We start from the raw sequence: 22837 nt of genomic DNA on the forward strand, positions 1-22837 counted from the left end.
GCCTTAGCAGTCGGGGACTCTCCTTTCTCAGCTGGTTGCACTTTGACTACTCCAGCTCTGTTCTATGCAGCCCCACATCCACGGCATGAGATAATTTCCCCCCCATCCTTCCCTCTGTGAGAGGATCTCTCCCATAGCCTTCCTGACAAGCAGTCTTCCAGCTGAAATTATTTTCATAGACAGAGTAGCAAAAGAAGGAATTAATTCCTCACAGGATGAGACATGTCACTGTTTGACAATTTTAATTTGCACTGAGTTTTCTCACCACGAGTCCTGGTTCTGCCTGACAGGGCAGGCTCTTCTCCAATTCAGCCCTTCAAATGTGTCAGTGCTACAGCCAGAGAAGCTGCTGCTCTCAGAGAGATCACTGACTTCAGAGTGCAGCTGAAAGAGGGCACCATTGAGGGACTTGGGAAAGGAACCAGACTGACACCAAAGAAAGAAAAATAAGTAACAGCTTTGGGCTTCCCTTTCTCAGGGTAGCAAGTTTATTCCCTTTGTGAGTTGTGTATGTGGGAAAGATGGTAATTAGGTTGGTTAACTATTTGGGAAATAATTTTTAAGTCGCATTCCTATTACACAGATTGGCTAGAGGGTGAAGTAAAAAATTTAAGATGAGGAATGAGACCATTAAAATACTAGAAGACTTATGGGGTGCACATATAGTATACATAAAAGCAACATATATGTGATGCGGTGTCTGTATGCAGCACAGATGTGTATGTATCAAAACATATGGGATATACACATGCACATTTTTTATTCTTAGAGTGGCAAGGCCTATTTTTAGTATTATATCAGAGTAAAAACATAAGAGAAATTGTTAGCTCTAATCACTTAAAAAATAAAAATCTCTTTCCAAACTTGAGAAGACCAAGACTTCACTTCTGTTAAATTAGCCCAATTCTAGGCTTACAAATACCCTCTTCTCCTCCCTTCATTGGAACGAGAGTGGCTTAATGACAGCTAGAAAATTAGAGGGGCTGTGGTGGAGTAGGAGAGATTGTGGGATGCAAATGTCCTATCTTTAATTTCCAGGGACCTTCTTGTGTGGCTACTCCTGATATCTAAAGCCATGCCAGTCTTTGCTGTGGGGTAGCTCTCTCAGCGGTGTCTCTAAGAATGTTACATGCAGATGTGGGGAACCAGTCTTCATTATCTTGATGTACGATGTAACCCATCCGCTCTGGGATCCTGTCCCTCTCTTATCCAGGACACTGCCACAGGTAGCTCAGAAATGTCCTCCTCTGAAAAGCCCTTGCTCATGGTGGTAGGGATAACTGACACTTCCTTCTGCCACTGCCTTTTCTTCTCCCGCCTGGCCTCTACTGCTTTAATCCAAAAGATGGAGAGTGATAAGAAAGACTCCCACCGTCAACTCTGAGGGCTTCCACATGCATGTGCACACCCCCCCCCACACATATGTGCACATGTACACATGAGCACACACACTGTTGGTCTGCTTGAACAAAGAAACCTGAGCCATACTAAGTTACCAAAAAATGAAATAAAACAAACAAACAAAAACCCAAAAAACCCAAAACAAAACCCAACCACTTTTCATTCTAAGAAAACAGTAGCAAAGATTTTGTATCTTTCTTCAGTCTACATTTTTCCAAATGAAGATACAGAAAAGAGAAAGGCAAAGAGGTCACTGTGGCTGTTCCCGAGAAGAGAGAATTCTGAGTCATCTTTTCTTTTTAGCTTTGTATATTGGAGGCATTTATACACAACACAACACACAGATACATATATATTCTTAAAGTCATTCCACCAGTTTGGGATGAAAGGAAAAAGACAAGATGGAAAAAAGTTATGACTTTCTATGAAGCAAGCATGGAGGAAGAAACTTACAGGTTACTATTTGCAGGTTACAATAAAAATAATGAAGACAAAATAATCCTTGGGTAAGCAGAATTGACTAGGATCTGAACAAAAGAGCACCCATGATTGTGTGTGTGTGTGCATGTGTGTGTATGTCTCTCTCTCTCTCTCTCTCTCTCTCTCTCTCTCTCTCTCTCTCTCTCTCTCGTGTGTGTGTGTGTGTGTGTGTGTATAAGTAATTCACCATGGGATCTTTCTGAATGCACAGCTTTAGACTGTTCGGACATCTTAAGTCGCTCATCCTGGATCTTTCAAACACAGGTTTTGATGATGGCCAGGTGAGCATGTGTCCTAAGTTTGTGCATCTGGAGCAAGCTCTGGTCAAATGATGCTGAGGTTTCTGCTCTTCAGTCGAGAAACAAGGGACACTGTGATAGGTGAGCGTTGGAAGCAAAGGAAAGAGCTCCTTGAGAGAATACTTCAAGTAACGTATGTGCAGGTATGGATGCCAGAACAGGAGAGGGAGTGTGCGCTAATTGCTTTCGGCGCATGCTCTATGTGGGAATGAGCTCATCTGTGGAGAATGAGAGCATGGAGGACTCAGGGCATGAAGACGGCAGGGAAGTCTTGGATAACTGTCATGAGACGCTTATTAAGAGATCAAGAAGAGATGAACTGCTTTTTTTTTTTTTGGTGAGGTGCATTAATAACGTAATTAAACCATGGGATGAAGTGTGGGCTTTAGGAAAAGGAAGTCAAGATGATTTTCCCAATTAAAATTAATGAGTTAACTTTTACCTGCAGTAGCCACAATGAGCTTGCTAATGATTGCCTTAGAAGGCCCAGGAATGCAGTTCACCCCATAACCTACGTATTTCAAGCAGTCTATTTTGGATTTAATTCAGTTTTCTAAACCTTTTCTACTTGCCCAATGTTCTGAAAGTGAATAATCAAAAAAAAAAATACAACCACTAGCTATAATGAGGCTGCCCAGAAACAAAAACCGCGTAGAAAAGCGAGAGCTTTTGGATTGTTTAATATATGGGCGGTTTTCAGCTTATCCAAGTTAATATTTCCACAAGCAATTATCCTAGCTGGCATCCACCCAGGACTCGGGGCAGACATTAATCCTTTGGCAGTAAATGTCGTGGGAATCCATAACTACCTAAAGCCTCCCTGAAGGGGGCGTGGGTTAGCCCTCTCTGAAAAATTGCTTCCCCTCTGACCCTTTGCCTTGTGTCTCCAACATAGAGATGGAGGGTTCGTTGGTGCCTGGTGTATTGGAATTTGGTTTTAAGTGTGGGATGCGTGTATTTAAAAAGCAAACCTCTTGTATGTGTTGGTGTGTACATTACAAGTAGACTAGAAAAGGAGAAAAGAAATCGCAGAGATTCACTTAAGTGGGAGCCCCTCAGTGACTTGTAGTATTTATTCCTAATGTACTGCAATGGAACAGGCAGATGGACAGATTGAGCATGGGCAGGTCTCAGACATGTCTCCAGTCTGCATTGTTAAGTGGCTAGGTTCCAGGTGGGACTGCAACTCCCCAATGTGGTCACAGACTTTGGTGTTCCCATCCCTCCTGCTAGTAGTAAAGTTAAGGACTTTGAAATTCCTGTCTTCTAATTATTTCTCCTGGGTTAGCTCCTAAACCTGCACAATCCACTCCAGACTTCTCTGAAGTGGTTCTCCTCTTGACTAAATGACCCACCCCTCACCTCTCTCTTTTATGCTTACTTACATATCTTACCTCCTGTATCAAACTATTAGTTTCTTAAGACAAGATTCAGAGCTTGCTACTTTCATACCCTCCGTAGCATCTAATTTCAGCATCTAATTTTATTTTAAGGAGTTATCCACTTGGCCATTGTTTTTAAAAATCACAAATCCAATTAAGACAGTGCTAAAAGCAATGGTGGTCATGATGTCTGTCTTCTTTCTGGTTCTGGAACTGAGCAAGTGCAGTCAGGATACCACCTTAGTTTTCTCCGTACATATCAGACCTTTGCTTCTAATTGCATGTGGGCATGTGCTAAAAATTGAAAAGGATTCTTGCAAGAAGGCCAATGAGGGCTTTCTAAGACAGTCTTAATGAGATTGGCCTGGTGCTTGCAAGTGGGATGGAATGCATTAAACTTTATAGAGATAGTTCCCACATTCTCAAATTACAGAGACTAGAGAAAAAGGTAAGAGTTATAAATTTAAGGTAATAACATACAGAAAAAAACCACTCCAGGCTTTTAAAGTCCTGTCTATATTCTGCCGAGCAGTCAATGCATTTTTAACAGATGAGATGAATTTTACATATAGCGTATGAGAATTGACAGCAGAGCCTGAGCTTGTTAGATGATGCCAGTATCATTTGGTCAGAAGTCTCAGAATAGTTTGTGGAACTTATTTCCAGAAGTTTTCTTGTCTAACAGACTCAGTAAAAATTTCAAAAAAAAAATTCCCAGCTGGCTTCAGGTGGCTGGGCCTCTCTAACCTACCATGGCTCTATGCCATTCATTCTGCAGCACAGTTCTTAATGTTGATGTCGAATGCAAAAAACAAACAAAAAAAAACTCGGTCTGCTTTAATTTGTTTAAAAGACAAGGGTTCTCTTGTACCCCTGGCTGGACTTGAACTCACTATGCAATTCATGTTGGTCTGGAATACACAGTCCTTCCAGTGTAGTCATTTGCATGGGGAGACGAAAGGCTTGACGAGTCGCGCCTGGCTCATGACTTTCTTCTCCATCAGTCAGTTCTGTTTTCTGTCCAGAGCAATAAATGATTTCCTCATGATATTAAAACACAACTGCTTTTACAGTAGGTAGCATTTAAATTAAACTGAAATGCCAAAATGTAGTTGGCATGGCATATTCTAAATATTGCTCAGCAATTAAGGTTCACAGTATGCACTTTTAAACACATGGTACATGGTTTCCTTGCATTGTTAAAATAACTTCCTTGACAAGACCAAAAGAAGTATCCAGCAATTATCTGCTAAATGCCAAAAAAATTTGCAATATTTGTCTTATATGCTGTGGTGGAAAGAACTGGTCTGTGTTCACTCATGTGGAAACCAAAGTCATAATCTCAGAGAATTAAAAAAATGTCTGTTTTCAAGCCAAAAACACACAGCTGAATCTGCTTCTGTGAAATGTATGTATTTTCTGTTCTAAGGAGCTTCCGGCCTCTGCCCTGAGCTCAGGTGGTTTGCATGTGTACATTTCTAATCTCACTCATATTGTGCTGTGAGTTTTGGTCAGCTGAAAAAAGAAAATAAAAAGACCACTACCTTATATGCCATCCTAGAACCTTCATCCAGTGACTGATGGAAGCAGAGGCAGACACCTACAGCTAAACACTGAACTGAATCCCTGGAACCCAGGGACAGAGAAGGAGGAGTGATGAGCAAAGGGGTAAAGAATGGGCTGGTGAAACCCACAGAAACAGCTGACCTGAACAAAGGGGAGATCTTGGACCCCAGACCAACAGCTGGGAGGCCAGCATGGGACTGATCCAGAACCCCTGAATGTGAGTGTCAGTGAAGAGGCCTGGACAATCTATGGGGCCCTGGGCAGTGGATCAGTATTTATCCCTGGCATACAAATGGACTTTGTGTGTCCATACCACAAAGAGATATGCTCTCTCAGCCTGGATTCTTGAGAGGAGGGCCTGGACCCTGCCCTGAGCTAAATGACAGACTCTGGATATCCCCTATGTGGAAGGGAGTGAGGATAGGGTGGGAAGCTGGGGGGGCGGTGATGGGGAGGGTGCGGGAGGAGGGGAGGGAGAGGGAGCTGGGATTGACATGTGAAACAAACTTGTTTCTAATTTAAAAATGTAATAAATAATAATAATAAAAAAGAAAGATCAAGTTTTTCTCAATGTTACCATTGCTACATTTTCATTCATTTAGTTTACATTTATTTGGTATGACTAGGGAAGTTAGAGATTGTGATAACCGAAAAAAAAATTCTATGTCCTAATTATCTGAATAGAGTCAACAAGTGAGGGCTTTTTTTCTTCAATGACAACCTCAACTACTGTGTCAGAAAACATTTAGGGGCCCAATTTGTCTTTTTCAAATTACTTTCTGATCTAAGAGTACCGGTATTTTAAACCAAGTGCATAGTCCTGTGATCTCTTAGTGAAAGCATGACTTCAACCTGCCTATTCTAATGCTGTTCTTCGCACCTTTTCATGGTGGGAGACTGTAAATACTGAGTTAGGAAGCCATATGGACTTGGTCCATTTTCCCCCTTCCTTTTCTTTGGTCATCCCCAAACATATCTGGGAAGGAAATTTCAAAGTGGAAATCCTATTTTTGCTTGCGTAGCCCACGCTAGCATTTGTTGCACAGATGCTCTTCATTCTCACACAGTGGAGGAGAATGTCTGAAGCCCACTTCCAGCGCTGATGATGATAACATGAAGAACTCTCTTCACTTCCCATCAGACTTTTGTTAGGTGGATCCAGATAGCCATCCCACGACCACTAGGAACACATGGCCTGGCGCTGACTTTTAATGAAACTTCTCAAAGGTTGCTTCACTCTGTTCCTCTAGGACAAAGAGAGTGGGCGTCAGGAAAATGCTAATTATAAGAAGATATTTTCTGGCTAATCATTAAAGGAGGCTCATTAATGATGGCCTCAAAGAGGTACAAGCATCAATTAAAAGGCAAATGCAATTATTTTACTGACAACTTAGGTATCCAAAAATGATGCCTTTTGTGAAGCAGTAATGTTTGGGCACGAATAAACCATTTCAAACTGCAGTTCACTTTATCATTTAGTACTTACCAGAGGATAAAAGTTAATGGAAATATGAAAAATGTTGAGTAAAGAATTACAGTAATTTACCAAGTAGTGTTGAGTTCAGTCAGTTTTACAGCTAGAATTCACTGAAACACCTAGCAATTATTTATACATAGCAAAAACTTGTTGGATTGGCTAATCAATAAAACATTACCTCTTCTGGAAGCATTTTTAAAATACCAAGCAAAAATTAAAACTGCACTGTATTCTATTTCTACCGAATGTATAAATTCCCCCAAGCAGTTAATTTTCAACATTTTTTCATTGTGATACTGTCATCAAAATCAATTAACAATCAGTCTTTTTCTATATATGTGACCTGGTCCATGGGGAGAACCTGCTTGCCTGCTTAGAAGTGTTTGCATGGTTTAAAGTGGTGGTTTAAATGCTATCAAGTTAATTAACATGCTTACCGACTGAGCTGTAGCTAAGTGAGCAATGAATTGAAACCATACTTTATAACACCAGTGTGGAAGAACACCTAAAGAATTCTGTAGGTATCACAACTAAGATAATTATGTCTTACTAGAATGAATTTTAAGTATGTTAGAAAAAAATTGTAGAAATTTTGAAAACAGTAAAGAAATATTGAGGACAGTTTAAGGACCTCTTTATTAGCAGTTTTTAAATGGTTTTTTCTAATTACACTTAATTGATAGATCCTCAGAGATTTTTTAAATTAGTTAATTAGTTATTATTATTACTATTATTATTTTTGTAACTCCTGGAGTTTAATTAGGATTGCCGGCATGAGCACTGGCCAGCTCTTTGCTGAACCATGGACTATTTACCATGGGCCAACACCACTGAAGGAAATGACTCTCCTTTACCTGGGTGATTTTGTGTGTGTTTGTGTGTGGACAGTGTGTGTGGCTAGAGGTTGGTATCAGGTGTTACCCTCAATTCCTTCTCTAATTATTTCCTGAGACGTGGTCTCTCACTGACTTGAAGCTCAGCAGTTTGCTTAGACTGGTTGGGCAACAAGCCCTACGGGAACTTTCATCTCTGTCCCCCAGTTCTTGGATTATATGCACCACCACATCCATCCTTTTTACATGGGGGCTGGGGTTGAACTTAACTCCTATTGTCTTCATGACAAATGCTTTACTCATTGAACTCTCTTCCTAGAACTGTCAATTGCTATTTTTAAATATTTTCTTCATCAAGCACAACTTGCTACATACTAAGGCATGAAGGCTGTGGGTGTTCATATGTTCTACCAAGAATGAATAGTGAGCAATAACTTCAACAAATAATCATACTCATTCTCATTAAAATATTTTCTATGTTTCTCCTCTTGACTGCTTAATTCCTTGTCTATGGTTATAACTTAGATATTCAGATTGCTTGTTTTGCTATTTCTTACCTCTATTATACAGGCTTGTTAGTACATCCTAAATGGTCTCAAACATACCTGGAAAATTTCAAAGATTTATCTCTTTTCATTCCAATGCTATAAGAAGTTTTTCTTTTTTCTTTCTTCTTGTTTTACTTCATGTTGCTTCTTTTGTCTATTTTTAAAATTTATATTAGAAATAAGCTTGTTTTACATGTCAATCCCAGTTCCCCTGCCCCCCCCACTAACCCTCTATCTCATCTCCTTTCAGCTCCCCATGGAGGGTGAGGCCTTCCATGGGGGATCTTCAAAGTCTGTCACATCACTTGGAGCAGGGCCTAGGTCCTCCCCTATATGTCTAGGTTGAGAGAGTATTCCTCTGTGTGGATTGGGCTCCCTAAGTCCATTCGTATACAAGGGATAAATACTGATCCACTACCAGAGGACCCATCGATTGCCTAGGCTTCCTCACTGATACCCACGTTCAGAGGGTCTGTATCAGTCATATGCTGGTTTCCCAGCTATCAGTCTGGGGTCCATGAGCTCTCCCTTGTTCAGGTCAGCTGTTTCTGTTGGTTTCACCAGCCTGGTCTTGACCCCTTTGCTCATCACTCCTCCCTTTCTGCAACTGGATTCTTGGAGTTCTGTTCAGTGTTTAGCTGTGGGTGTCTGCTTCTGCTTTCATCAGCTGCTGGATGAAGGCTCTAGGATAGGATTTAAGGGAGTTATCAATCTTATTATAGGGGAAAGGCATTTAAGGTAGCCTCTCCACTATTGTTTAGATTGTTATTGGTGTCTTTCTTGTAGATCTCTTGACATTTCCCTAGTGCCAGATTTCTCGTTAAACCTATAATGGCTTCCTCTATTATGGTATCTCTTATCTTGCTCTCTTCTATTCTTCCCCAGACTCAAACATCCTGCTCCCTCATGTCCTCCTCTCCCCTCCTGTTCTCCCCTCCTGTTCTCCCCTTCTTTTTATTCTAGCTTCCTCTCCCTTTCCCTTATGCTCCCAATTTGCCCAGGAAATCTTGTCCCTTTACCCTTCTCCAGGGGACCATGTATGTCCCTCTTAGGGTCCTCCTTGTTTCCTGCTGGTGTGGATTGTAGGGTGGTAATCCTTTGCTCTATGTCTAAAATCCATATGTGAGTGAGTACATACCATGTTCATCTTTTTGTGAATGGGTTACTTCACTCAGGATAGTTTTTTCTAGTTTCATCCATTTCCCTGCGATTTTCAAGATTCCATTGTTATTTTTTTCTGCTGAGTAGTACTCCATTGTGTAAATGTACCACTATTTCTCTATCCATTCTTTAGTTTAGGGGCATCTAGGTTGCTTCTATGTTCTGGCTATTACAGATAATGCTGCTATGAACATAGTGAAACAGACATCCTTGTTTTATGAATATGCATCTTTTGGGTATATGCGCTATAAGAACTTTTTCAAGTTTTCTTTTATAACACAATTTCTATGACCATTCCAAACCATGTGGCTTCCAGTTAAGAAAATCTGCACCTCACTCCAACAAGAATAACAGGTAGGCCCTACACCAGAGAATATCAACATCTGTATAAGAAGAACAGACTAGAATGATCATTCTTTTTAGAAACATTTTGTCATGGAAAGAAAGAGTTTGATGATGTGTTTTTAGAGAAACAAGTTGAGCATAATTTTGGAAACTGAAATGACAAGGAGACCATGACACTAACTCTACAGGAAACTATGGAAATCTATTACCAGTATGCAAATAAAGGTAGTAAGTAGGAGAGATGTGTGGGAAGACAAGAAAATGGGAATGAGGTTAGTGTGAGAAAACAGTATTGGTAAAAGAGTAAAGACAGTGTCTGTTTCTAGACAAGGCTAATCCCCAAAGCCACACACACTGATGAACAAGGCACAGTGGCTGCCCAGCTCTGAGACTGGTCTTAGATATCTAGACACGAAACTCTTTATTGTCAGATTCCAGCTGGCCCACAGTGGTAAAGGAACTAGGAAGGAGTCCTGAATTCTCTGTGTTATTCATGCCTGGTACCCTTTTCCTCATTTTGTAGAAACCTATTTCAGGATTTGAGTTTTTCAAGGACAAGAAACACATCTGTTATGTTTTCTTGGCATGAAACCTAACACAGTAAATGAGGGTGTTAAATAAATATTACCAAAAAAGAATAAAATGGAAGACCAATTGCAAAGAATAATCTCACCTCTGACCTACTTCTTATACTACTATTTTTTTATACTAGATGGGAAACACTAGTTTATTTTATATAAATTCTTGAAACTGGTTCAATTTTCACAGAATTATTTTTTTCTCTCCTCTACACCAGCCTAGCTGCTGCATGTTGGACTTGAAGGGCAGATATTTTAAGTGAATTCTTTACTTCGTAGGAAGATTTCTGACTGACTTTGACAAGCTGAAAAAATAAATATACTGAAAATCCCTGGGGATAAAGAAAGGATAATTTGTTTTGTGAAGGGAAAATATTCAAAGGATAATGCAAAACAAAAATGTGAGCAATACACAGATATCCACTAATATATATTGTTTTGCTGGAGGAAGTCATAAAATCACAGCATCTGGAGGCAACAAACATTGCCTACTGCAGTTTCTGGTACCCATATATAAACAAACCAAGACAAAGATAATCTAGGAGAGTTATCCAAAAGTAATAGGTAATAGACTAGAAAAAGAAGAGTTTGTCTTAAGTCTTTTGCCTCCCAATCTGGTACTCACAAAATGGAGTGATGTAAAGAGGATGATATTTTAATGACAAGTTATATAAAATGTCCTGCTTTGATCTTAGTGATTTTAAAAGATGTGAAAAAATAAAGAGAACTTGGCCAATATCCATAAAAATCCAAACAGACTGAAGTTTGGGCAATGGAATTTAAAGGGGGGAGTTTCAAGGATCATAATTGTTAAGCTTTCAGGGGAAACATAGCTAACAGCTACAGGCAAAAATGATTTTACAATGGAGTAGTAAGCAGCTGTATTGTGCTCTCCAAAGTCAGAGTGGAGATCATAGTAGTTGTGATCTCTATTAGTTATGAATAGGTTTCTTCTCTAGGCAGGTAAGAACTGATTTGGGACTCAAAATTCTGTGACTAGCATTGAAGAGAAAAATATCTAAATATGTGGATCATGGATGACATTCAATTTTTGTTTGCTATTGTTTGGCTTTCAAGGCTAATCTTTGATAGCTATGGCTGAGATATAACATGAACTTTGCAACGTTTAGTCATTGTTCTTGCTTTCTCACATAAAGATCCTAAATATTGTATAATTTCCTAAGTAAGAAGGCTTATTGGAATCTCCCTTGTATTTGATTTTGTACGAAGTTGCTAAAGCCTTACAATTTATTAAGTGACTACTAATGGGATGAAGTGGAGTAAGGCCGGAAGACAGCTTCAGGCTGGGACCAGTCACTATAAAGACATGATGATTAAAGGGCTGGGGGGTTGGAACTGTTAGCTTCTCTTAGCAATCTCCAGAAAAGAGGTGATAGGATGATAAAGACCAAGATCTACAAAACTTCTGGGACCCCTGTCAAGATATTTAAGGAGATCCTCTAGCAACGGCTCTCAACCTTCCTAATGCTGAGACCTTTTTTTTTTCCTCTCTCAATATATGTTTTTAATTAAATTAGAAACATGAATGATTCACATGTCAGTCCCAGCTCCCTCTCCCACCCCTCCTCCCTTGTCTCTCCACCAGTCTCCCACCCAATCCCCACATCATTCCCCAGGGAGGGTGAGACCCTCCTTGGGGGGATTTCCAGAGTCTGTCATTTCATCCTGGGCAGAACCTAGGCCCTTCCCCATGTGTCCAGGCTGAGAGAGCATCCCTCTATTTGGAATGGGCTCCCAAAGCTCATTCATAAACCATGGTGAACACTGATCTACTACCCAAATGCTGAGACGCTTTAACACAGTTCTTTACGCTGTGGTGACCCCAACCATAAAATTATTTCCTTGCTACTTCATAACTGTAATTTTGCTACTGTTATGAATCATAATATAAATATCTGATGTGCAGGATACACAAACTCAAAGGGGTTGCAATCTGCAGTTTGACAACCACTGCTCTATAGGAACTAAAGGTTGGTGTACTTGGAGAAGGCATGGAAACTCCATGCCCTTGCAACAGGCCCTTCCCACAGGCCTTATCCTATATATGTGTCTTTCCAGTCTGTCAGTCTGGATTCTGTGTACTATCCAGAAAATGTAAGTAAAGTGTTTCCTTGTGTGTCATTCTAGCAAGCTAATCAAATTTGAGGAGGAGGTTGTGGAAACCTCTACCAGAGTGTGGGGCATACATTTGGCATTTCACTAGAGGACAGTCTTGTCGGACTGCTCCCTTAACATGTGGGATCTGAGGCTGCTTCCATGTAGAAAATCAGAACTTAATTAAATTACAGTCCATCCAGCTCGTGTCCACTAGAGGATCTGTTATAAAATTGCTTATTTGGTATATGGGAGTGCCCTCCCCATCCGTCTTCCATCAGTTGGATGTACTGAATGGAATATGTTACTTTTTTTTTAAAGTCATTTTTTAAAAGTTGTAACATGTAATTAGAAGTATAGTTCTTTTGGTTTGGGAAAACAAAGTTTCCTTTAATGGTATAAGAACAATGTGAGTTTTTCAACATGAAAGTCCTTCCCAAACCCACTGTCTAACTAACTGGGTGCATTATTTTGTATCACCTATTTTAAGTTGAGAAATTACATCATTGCGAGAAGAAACAATAAACCCACCAAAGAGAAAGTGGGATACCACAGTACCTGCTTTTAGATTGTGGAGCCAATAAATATGTCTGCATTTATTTTCCAGCTTCTTCACTTACTAGCTACAGAATTGTGGAAAGGGAAAATTATGACCAGAACATATTGTGTGATTTTTTTTCAATTGAAAATACCAAACAACCAGAACAAGAAAAAAGCACTGTAGAAGTCAGAAATCTTTCTCTGTGCTGCAGACAGATGGGAAAACAGGGCAAATTTGGCAGTCATCTATGGTTATGGTGATTAAATGATTAAGTGAGTTGAAAATAATCAAGCACTGTAATCAGCCCTTGGTAAATAGATGTCCATAATGTAAAATCCTAGTACATGAAAAACCCCATTCATAAAATTAGATTCCATACCTATGATCCTAAGTGCTTAGAAGAATAGAGCTCTTTTGAAGCATTTTAGTGAATGTGTGGATTTATGTTTAGGTCTTAAATTCAATTCCATTGATCAATGAATCTGTTTTTATGTCAATGCCATGTGGTTTTTATTAGTGTAGCGCTATATTACAACTTGAAATTAGGGATGGTGATACCTCCAGATGTTCTTTTATTGTATAGGATTATTATTATTATTATTATTATTATTATTTTTGTTTTTTACGAGACAGGGTTTCTCTGTATTGTTTTGGAGGCTGTCAGTCCAGCCCGGCCTCAAACTCACAGAGATCTGCCTGCCTCTGCCTCCCGAGTGCTGGGATTAAAGGCGTGTGCCACCACAGCCCGGTGGATTAATTTTTAAAGCTATCCTGGATTATTTGGTTTTCCATGTGAAGTTGAGAATTGTCCTTTTAAGATTTTTGAAGAGTTGTATTGGAATTTTGATGGGGATTGCATTGATTCTGCAGATTGCTTTTGGTAAAATGGCCATTTTTACTGTGTTAACCCTCCTGATCCATGAGCATGGGAGATCTTTCCATCTTCTGATGTCTTCAATTTCTTTTTTCAAAAACTTGAAGTTTTTATCATACAAGTCTTTTACTTGTTTGGTTAGAATTAGCCCAATGTATTTTATATCACATGAGGCTATTGTGAAAGATGTTGTTTTCCTGATTTTTTTTTTGTTCAGTCTGTTTGTCATTTGTATATAGGAGGGCTACTGATTTTTGTAAATTAATCTTATATCCCAGTACTTTGCAAAAAGTGTTTATCAGTTGTAGGAGTTCCCAGTGGAATTTTTAGAGTCACTTATGCATACTGTCATATCATCTGTAAGTAAAGATACTTTGACTTATTCCTTTCCAATACTTCAGTTGTCTTATTGCTCTAGCAAAGACTTCATTTACTATATTGAATATGTATGCAGATAGTGGACAACCTTGTCTTGTTTCTGATTTTAGTGAAATTGCTTTGATGTTAGCTAGGAGCTTGCTGTAAACTGCCTGTATTAGATTGAAGTATGTTTCTTATATCTCTAATCTCTCAGAACTTTTATTATGATGGTATGTTGGATTGTGTCAAAGACCTTTTTTGTATGTAATGAGATGACAATTTTTTATTGGTCAACTACATTGACAGATTTTCATATCTTGAACCATCACTGAATCTCTAGATGAGGCCTACTTGATCATGGTGAATGATATTTTCATGTGTTCTTGGATTCAATTTTCAAGTATTTTATAAAAATGTTTGCATCATATCTCTGTGAGTTTCAGGGCAGCCTGGTCTACAGAGCAAGCTCTAGTACTGCCAGGACTACATAAAGAAATTTTGCCCCAAAAAACAAAAAAGAAGAAACAAAAACAAAACAAAAAGCCTCAAAAAAAAAAAAAAGAATGTTTGCATCTCTAAGGGAAATTGGTCTGTAATTCTCTGTCTTTGCCAGGTCTTTATGTGATTTGGGCTTCAGAGTAGCTGTGGCCTTGCCTTATAAAAAACTGGCAATATTCCTTCTGTTACTTTTTTTGAATAATTTGAAGGGTATTGCAATTAACTTCTCTTTGAAGGTCTGGTAGAATTCTGTTTTAGCTATTTTAAAACTGGCTATGCACATTTTTTTCTTTATGGGAGACTTTTAGTGACTGCTTCTATTTTACTAGGGATTATAGGTCTGTTTAAATTGCTCATCTGATCTTGATTTAACTTTGGAAAGTGTCATCTATTGAGAAAATTATCCATTTATTTTAGATTTTCCAATTGGGCGGAGTTTAGGTTTTAAAAATGTTTCCTTATGATTCTCTCAATTTCCTGAGTTTCTATTGCTATCTCCTCCTTTTTGCTTCTGATTTTGTCTCTGCCTTTTGGTTAGTTTGGTTAGTTTGTCCACCTTGTTGATTTTTCTCAAAGGACCAAATCTCCTTGATTCTTTATATTGTTCTTTTTGTTTCAGTTTTATTGGCTTCTGCCTTGGGTTTGATTATTTCTTGCCATAAACTCCTCTTGGGTGTGTTTACTTCTTTTTGTTCTAGAGCTTTCAGGTGTGCTGTTAAGTTGCTAGTAAAAGATTTCTCTAGGCTTTTTTTTATGTAGGCATTTAGTGCTATGAACTTGCCTCTTAGGACAGACTTTATTGTGTCCTACAAGTAGGGGTATGCTATATATTCATTTTCATTGAATTTTAGAAAGTATTTATTTCTGTCTTGATATATTTTTATTAAGTAGTGTTCAGTTTCCATAAGTTTGTAAGATTTCTGTTGCTTCTGTTGTTGTTGATATCCAGCTTTAACCCATGGTCTGACAGATGTAGAGACTTATTTCAAGTTTCTTACATCTGCTGAAACTTTCTTTGCATCTGACATGTGGTCAATTTTGAGGTGCAGAGGAGAAGGTATATTCTTGTATGTTTGGGTGAAATGTTCTGTAAACACGTGTTAGGTTCATTTGGTTTATAATGTCTGTTAGGTATAGCATTTCTCTGTTTATTTATTTATTTTTTCTGGATGATCTGTCGATTGGTGAGAGCAGGGTAATGAAGTCTCCCACTACTAATGTGGGAAGGTCAGTATGTGAGAAAAGAAGTTTCTTTTCACATACTTGGGTGCCTTTGTGTTGGTGTTGGGGGTATAGATCTTAAGAATTGAAATTTCCTCTTGGTGGATTGGTGTGTGTGTGTGTGTGTGTGTGTTGAATAGTAGTGACATTCCCTATCTTTTGTGATTAGTTTTGATTTAAGTTATTTTGTTAGATATTAAAGTTGCTACACCAGCTTGCTTCTTAGGTCTATTTGTATGGAATAGGTTTTCCACTCTTTTACTGTGAGGTAGTGTCTGTCCTTGACTTTTTATTTTATTTTATTTTATTATTTTTTTATTTTCCAGTTTAAATTTAGATAAGAAACAAGGTTGCTTCACAAGTCAGTTCCAGGTCCCACTCCCTTTCCCTCCCCTCCTCCCGTGCCCTCCCCCCGACCCCCCCCGTCCTTGACTTTGAGGTGTGTTTCTTAGATGCAGTAGAAGAATGGGGCCTGTTTGTGCATGGGTTCTGTTAGTATGTATTCTTTATTGGGGAACTGAGACCGCTATAGTGAGAGACATCAATGAACAATGGTTGTTGATTCCTGGTTTTTTCGTTATTGTTGTTGTTGTTGTGTGTGTGCATGCTTTCTTTCTTTTGATTTTGCTCATCTGTGATTATTTATTTGCTGTGTTTTCATGAGTGTCATTAACTTCCTTAGGTTGGGGTTTTCTTTCTGTCACCTTTTATAGGCTGGATTTATAGATCAAAATTACTTAAATTTGCATTTATCATTTAATATCTTATTTTCTCCTTCTATGGTGATGGAAAATTTTGCTGGATATGGGCTGATATCTGTGGTCTGTTTTTCTGTCACAGAGCTGGGGATGAGACTGGGGATTGGGGCTCAAGGAGCCTAAGGAGAGGTAAAGATCTCTATTTTTATTATTTTTAATTGTGTGTTTGTTTGCAAGTGTGTGCAGATGAGTGTGCATATCTGAAGAAGGCTAGAGGTATCAGATCCCCTGGAGATGGAGTTATAGGGGGTTGTATGCTACCCCAAATACATTCTAGGAACTGAACTTGGGTTCCTGTGAGGGCTCGAACTGTCATTGGTGTTTTAGATTTTAGCCATTCTGACAGGTGCAAGATGGTATCTCAAAGCTGTTTTGAATTGCATTTCCCTGATGGCTAAGAATATTGAGCACCTTCTTAAGCATCTTTCAACCATTTGAGATTCCTCTGTTGAGAATTCTCTATTTAGTGTTGTACCCCACTTTTCACTTGGATTATTTGGTGTTTTAGGGACTAGCTTCTCGAGTTGTTTCTGTATTTTGGAAATCAGCCCTCTGTCAGATGTGGGGTTGGTAAATATCTTTTCCCATTCTGTGGGCTGCCGTCTTGTCTTGTTGACATAAAAACAGATTCATTGATCAATGGAATTGAATTTAAGACCTAACATAAATCCACACATTCACTAAAATGCTTCAAAAGAGCTCTATTCTTCTAAGCACTTAGGATCATAGGTATGGAATCTAATTTTATGAATGGGGTTTTTCATGTACTAGGATTTTACATTATGGACATCTATTTACCAAGGGCTGATTACAGTGCTTGATTATTTTCAACTCACTTAATCATTTAATCACCATAACCATAGATGACTGCCAAATTTGCCCTGTTTTCCCATCTGTCTGCAGCACAGAGAAAGATTTCTGACTTCTACAGTGCTTTTTTCTTGTTCTGGTTGTTTGGTATTTTCAATTGAAAAAAAATCACACAATATGTTCTGGTCATAATTTTCCAACAACAATGTCTTGTTGACTGTGTTCGTGTTCTTCCTTTTTTATGTTGTTATACTTTGTTATTTTAGTAGCGTTGCCTTTAAACATATTAAAAGTTGCCTGGGAACCATGAATAATAAATTTCTTATTCTAAACCATACTTGCAGTAAAACACTATTTACTAAGGTCTATGTTTTCCCAATAGTAAATTGTTATCTTTTGATATACCAATTTTCAGAAGATAAATATCCTTGACTTGTTAGCTATTAATATACCGTACCTATTGAACATAAAATTGCTCTTAGAAAGTAATAGTCTTTTTGGTCCCATGCTAATAGTTACTGATAGTTATTTCATGAATCAAAGCATGTATAGTGAATTTGATAGCTGTTTTATTTGACAAGGATTAAATACAAGGGCATTTCCATCAAGAGAGTGTATATCTCATAATTCAGAGAGAAGTCTTGGTCTTCAAATGAATCATACAGTGAGATGGTGATCATTATGGTGTCCTGTGAACATTTTAAAGGTAACATTGGGATTTTTGGCTATATGGGCTATGTGCATTATTACTTTGATAAATATTATTGCCTGTGTAAAATATTAGTTAACATTTTTATTCATTTTTGTTTTCATTTAAATAAGATTTTTCTATGAAACTCAAATGAACCTTCAATTTACCTCATAAGTGCTGGGATTATAGGTGTATATCACCATATTAGGTGTCTTTCATGTTTAAAGAAAATATAACAAATAAGTAAATTGTTTTTTTCATAATTAACCCCAATTCTTAGTCTAACCTCATGGTGGAAATAGTTGAATTTCCAATTGCTGTGACAAAACATCATGACTAAGGCAACTTACAAAAGAAAGATTTATTGGGACTTAAGTTTCAGACGGTTATGTCCTATACCCATCTTGGTAGAAAGCATGGCAGTAGGCAGGCAGCCATGATGCTGTAGCAGTAGATGAGAACTTACATCAGATCCACAAGCATGAGGCCCGAAAAGAGAACTAACTGGGAATGGCATGGACTTTTGAAACCTCAAACCACCCTACCTTCCCCACACCTCCTCTGATAAGGCTACACTTTGGAATCCTTCCTAAATAATTCCATTAACTAGGGACCAAGTTTTCAAACATATGAACGTGTGGAGAGCATTCTTCAAACCGTCACATTAGGAAGGAACTTGATCTGAAGACTATTGTGGAAGTGAGTTTGACCATCTACATGTTTTAAAAATTGAGTTGTGCCATTCCTGGTGGCTCACACCTGTCTCACACCTGCCACCTAGCACTTAGGTGCTGAGAAAGGAGTATTGTGCCAATTTGAAGACAAAGCCTCCTCAAAAAAGGTTAAAACCACAAATGCTGACAGATTCTTCACCAAAGAAGATAAGTATAGCAAATAATTGAAAGAGGTTTGATATCAAGTGTTGTGAGAGAATGGCAATTGAATTCAATACCTACATACCTGTTAAAATGGTTGAAATCTGGACATTGCTGGCAAGGATGTGGAGCAGTAGAACTCTTCATTCACTTATCGTAAGGATCCAAAATCATGAGGCAATCTGTGAAGATAGTTTGACAGCTTCTTACTTATCCAAACACACTCTTGTATACTATAAGAATTATCCTTATTGATATTTAACTAAGTGAGCTGAAACGTATATCCATATCAAAGCCTGTACATGGACAATTAAATCAGAATTATCCATAATTTCCAAAACACTGCAACAATTGAGATGCCCCTCAACAAACCAATGAGTAGATTGTAGTACCCCAGACAATGAAACTTTGGAGTTAAGAGAAATAAGTTACAAAGTCATGGGAAGATGCTGTAAGAAACTTAAATGCATATTATTAAGCAAATAAAGCTTATTTGAAATGAATATGTACTGTATCAGTGCAACTACATGAAATTCTGTAAAAAGCAAAAATATAGAGATTAGAGGCTCCTGGGAGCCCTTGAAGAAGGAGTAGTTAAAAGGAAGACTATAGAAGAATTTTAGGAATGATACTCTATTATACTATATTATTCAGAATGATACTATAATGTGGATACACATCACATAAAAAATAATTGTCTAAATCCAAAGAATGTACAATGCGAAGAGTGACTCCAATGTAAACTACAGTCCTGGGGTGATCATCATTAAGGTAAGTTCAGGGGTTGTAACTAGTGTGCTACATGTGCATGATGTTGATAGTGATGGTGTCTGTTCACAGACTGTAACCAGTATGTAGCATGTGCATGATGATGATAGTGATGGTGTCTGTTCCCAGATTGTAACCAGTATGTAGCATGTGCATGATGCTGATAGTGATGGTGTCTGTTCACAGACTTTAACAAGTATGTAGCATGTGCATGATGCTGACAGTGATGGTGTAAATTCACTGACTGTAGTCAGTGTGCTACATGTACATGATGTTGACAGTGGTGAATGTTGTGCAGCTGTCAGGAAGAAACTCAAACTGTTTTAAAAGCAGTCTGCAATGGTAATAGCAGCAACAGCAAAACCCACAAAAGAACCAAGAGTCTTGCTTTAGTGATTTAAAAACAGTGTGAAGATTCCCAGGTGAATGTTGGTTGGTCTATGAAGTTACAGGGGTTGAAAATTTTGTTTTCAATAGCCTTTAATTTTTTATGGCTAAAAAGACATTTGACGTATACCAAGAACTAGAGGAATGTACTTTTGGAACTAACAAGAACATGTCTGTGTATATTTATTAACAACCCTGTGGACAGGGTTGGCCCAGCAGCCTCATATCTGGAATTATGTACTCTGTCTCTCTATTACCCATATGATTTCACTGGCTGCTAACTACAAAAAGTCCTTCACTAGAGTTGTCCACAGACTACTGAAGCTAATTCCTCTCTTGTGTTGAACGCCATCTAATAGACCATTGTCCATCAAAATTTACCCTACACCTGCTCAGGAACACCCAAGGCTCCACTTAATAAGTACATGCAAAGCTGGTGCCAGACTCTGAAGTTTGAATCATGAAAACATCTCAGGGAGTTTCTAAGAATCTCAGACCACATGCAACTAGGTTTGTGCCTGGGATGCTTTCCCTTGCTATCCTGATTGGCTTTGGTCTCTACCACTAACAAGTACCCCCAAGATAGAAGCTTTGTGTATATATTGCTTTCTTCAGTTACTTAAAATGAAGAAAACCAGTTAGGTAAAGGTAAGAACCAACAAAACTACTTAAAGGTGAGTTAAAGGAAATTAGGAAATAGGAATTAGAAATAGGAAACTCTTTAGCATACTATTAATGGATGGTCAACAAAATTATCCTGAAATAATAGAGTTATTTGTTTACATGCACAGGTACACAAACTGATACTCTATCATAGGGTCATGGAATATCTGCGGTGGAAATATGATGCTAATTCTGGTTTAAAATGAGTAAAATATTACTCTATAACTGAGTTTATATAGTAGAATAAACATGTGATGTGTGGTTAATACATTTTTATCTTTGTTTTCTAGATATCACAAATTGTTTATTGATGAGAGAAAAAAATACAGGTTATTCTAAAATAAATGTAGGTTCAGATCTAATCTGTATTGTCTCAGTCAGTACTTATACAATGGTCAATACAAATTTTATATTGGGGTCGTTTTTCTACTTTCTCCAGGTGTTTTTTATGAAAGCTGTGCAGTGAGAAATTGACGTTCCTAGAAGGCTTGGAAGATGGCTTAGAAGATATTCTTTGCATTTTTCATTTTTATGGTTCTTGTTAATGTGTGTCTTGGGTGATATAAATGGTGTCCTTGTGAATGTGACATGGTCTTTACTGAGTCTCCTGTGCAGGTCTCACAGAAGCCAATGATAGCTGACATTCATGTTAATTATGAAGCTGTGTATTCTGGAGCCTCTTCCACTGGTCTCTAGATTGAGAAAGTCCACGCATCTCTGTAGGTACTCTTGAGAGTACGTTTTATAGGGTTGAAAAATATGTCAGAAATAAGAGTGGTGGCCTGGCAGGCTGGTAACTGAAAAGGGCTGTGGTTCAGGTTCATAATCCGAGACAGCTGGAGACAGAGACTGTTCTTCTTTGGAGGACCTTGGCGTTTCCTGTTAAGGCTTCTAGTTCATTGGGTGAAGCCTACCCACACTTGGCAAGACAACCTGCTTTACTCCAATCCCCCGAGGTAAGTGCTAAGCTTCCAACTTAAGAAGATGCCTTCACAGCAATATGATGTTTTCACAAACACCTGGGCACTGCAGCTTAGCATACTGACACATAGTCTTAATTATCACATTTATGAAGAACAGATACATTCCTCTCCAGACCTCATGGCCCTACCATGGCTTTGCTGTGCTTGGCACTATATTTATAGCAGAAATTTGATACTGCTGTATTCTCCCTGAAACCTATCTTATACTGGAATTTGTAAACTTTTATACACTTCTCCCCTTTGGATCATTGAAATTAAATGGATAGATTCCTCTCCTAGTACTTGGGTTGAATTTACTGTGTCTGGTAATCTCCAAACTCAGTTCTTATCATTCCAGAGGCTTCTTATTTTCACCTTACAGTAGATACTTCCTTTCTCTGTTTCCTGTTGGTTAACATCATAAATCTTTGAACCAGTCAGTCAGGCTTAGCCATTCATATGCAAAGGAAAACTTTGGAAATTAGAACTTTTGTTTTTCTTAATAAAGTTAAGGTAAGAGAGAAATTGATTTTTTTTTAGTTTTTCCACTTAAGGAATAATAAAAGGCAGAATGAATTGATTCTATATTACACTTAAAAATACTATTGGTCTTTGGACAGAGGATTAAATAAAAGAAAGGTCATATATGAAGAAGTTAGCAAATTGCAAACAAAAACTATAACAATTGTAAGAAAGTATTCCCTCCTCCACCACTATTGTATAAACCCAGCAACACTATAACTTGACTTTTGTATAATATACACATTTGTTGGTAATCAATCAGTGATCATTTCTTTCTCCTACAGCTTAGAGTGTATGTAGGTATGTGGTAGGCATTCAATAAATCTTTGTCTGGATTAGCTTATGTAGAGAAAGATTTATTATTGTGAGAAAATAATTCTATTTTTCTCTAACACTGAATATTCTTAATATTTTTTATCTTGTCAAGATTGATTAGATGGTAAGAGATATATGAAGGGGTCCATGTGTGTGTGTGTGTGTGTGTGTGTGTGTGTGTGTGTGTGTATGCATGTATGTGTGTGTGTTCAGTTCATAGAAATTTGTATGCTCTAGCATTTTTAAATACATGACAAAGTCCCATTTTAAGTTCAAAACTTGACAATTAAGAACTCAACAGCAAGTTAAGAAAACTGTATATACAGAAACAAAATTTAGTGCCAAATAGAAGCAAATAAATACAAGTTCTGTTACCAAATAATGAAGCTATTCTAACATGAATCTGC

General features: G+C 38.0%; 1 long non-coding RNA gene across 1 annotated transcript in view; it reads right to left on the minus strand.

Annotated features, from left to right (window-relative positions):
* Positions 1–5709: 5709 nt before the first annotated feature.
* Positions 5710–22837, minus strand: part of LOC121142640 — a 34710-nt gene continuing 17582 nt past the window's right edge. The window contains exons 2-4 of the long non-coding RNA XR_005879669.1: positions 21912–21998; positions 18899–18995; positions 5710–6374 (exon numbers count right to left, since the gene is read on the minus strand). This is a non-coding gene — a long non-coding RNA (uncharacterized LOC121142640). The remainder of the gene's footprint in view (positions 6375–18898; positions 18996–21911; positions 21999–22837) is intronic.

This window comes from Mesocricetus auratus, unplaced genomic scaffold (genome assembly GCF_017639785.1).
Source record: "Mesocricetus auratus isolate SY011 unplaced genomic scaffold, BCM_Maur_2.0 Super-Scaffold_100010, whole genome shotgun sequence".
Taxonomy (NCBI): domain Eukaryota; kingdom Metazoa; phylum Chordata; class Mammalia; order Rodentia; family Cricetidae; genus Mesocricetus; species Mesocricetus auratus.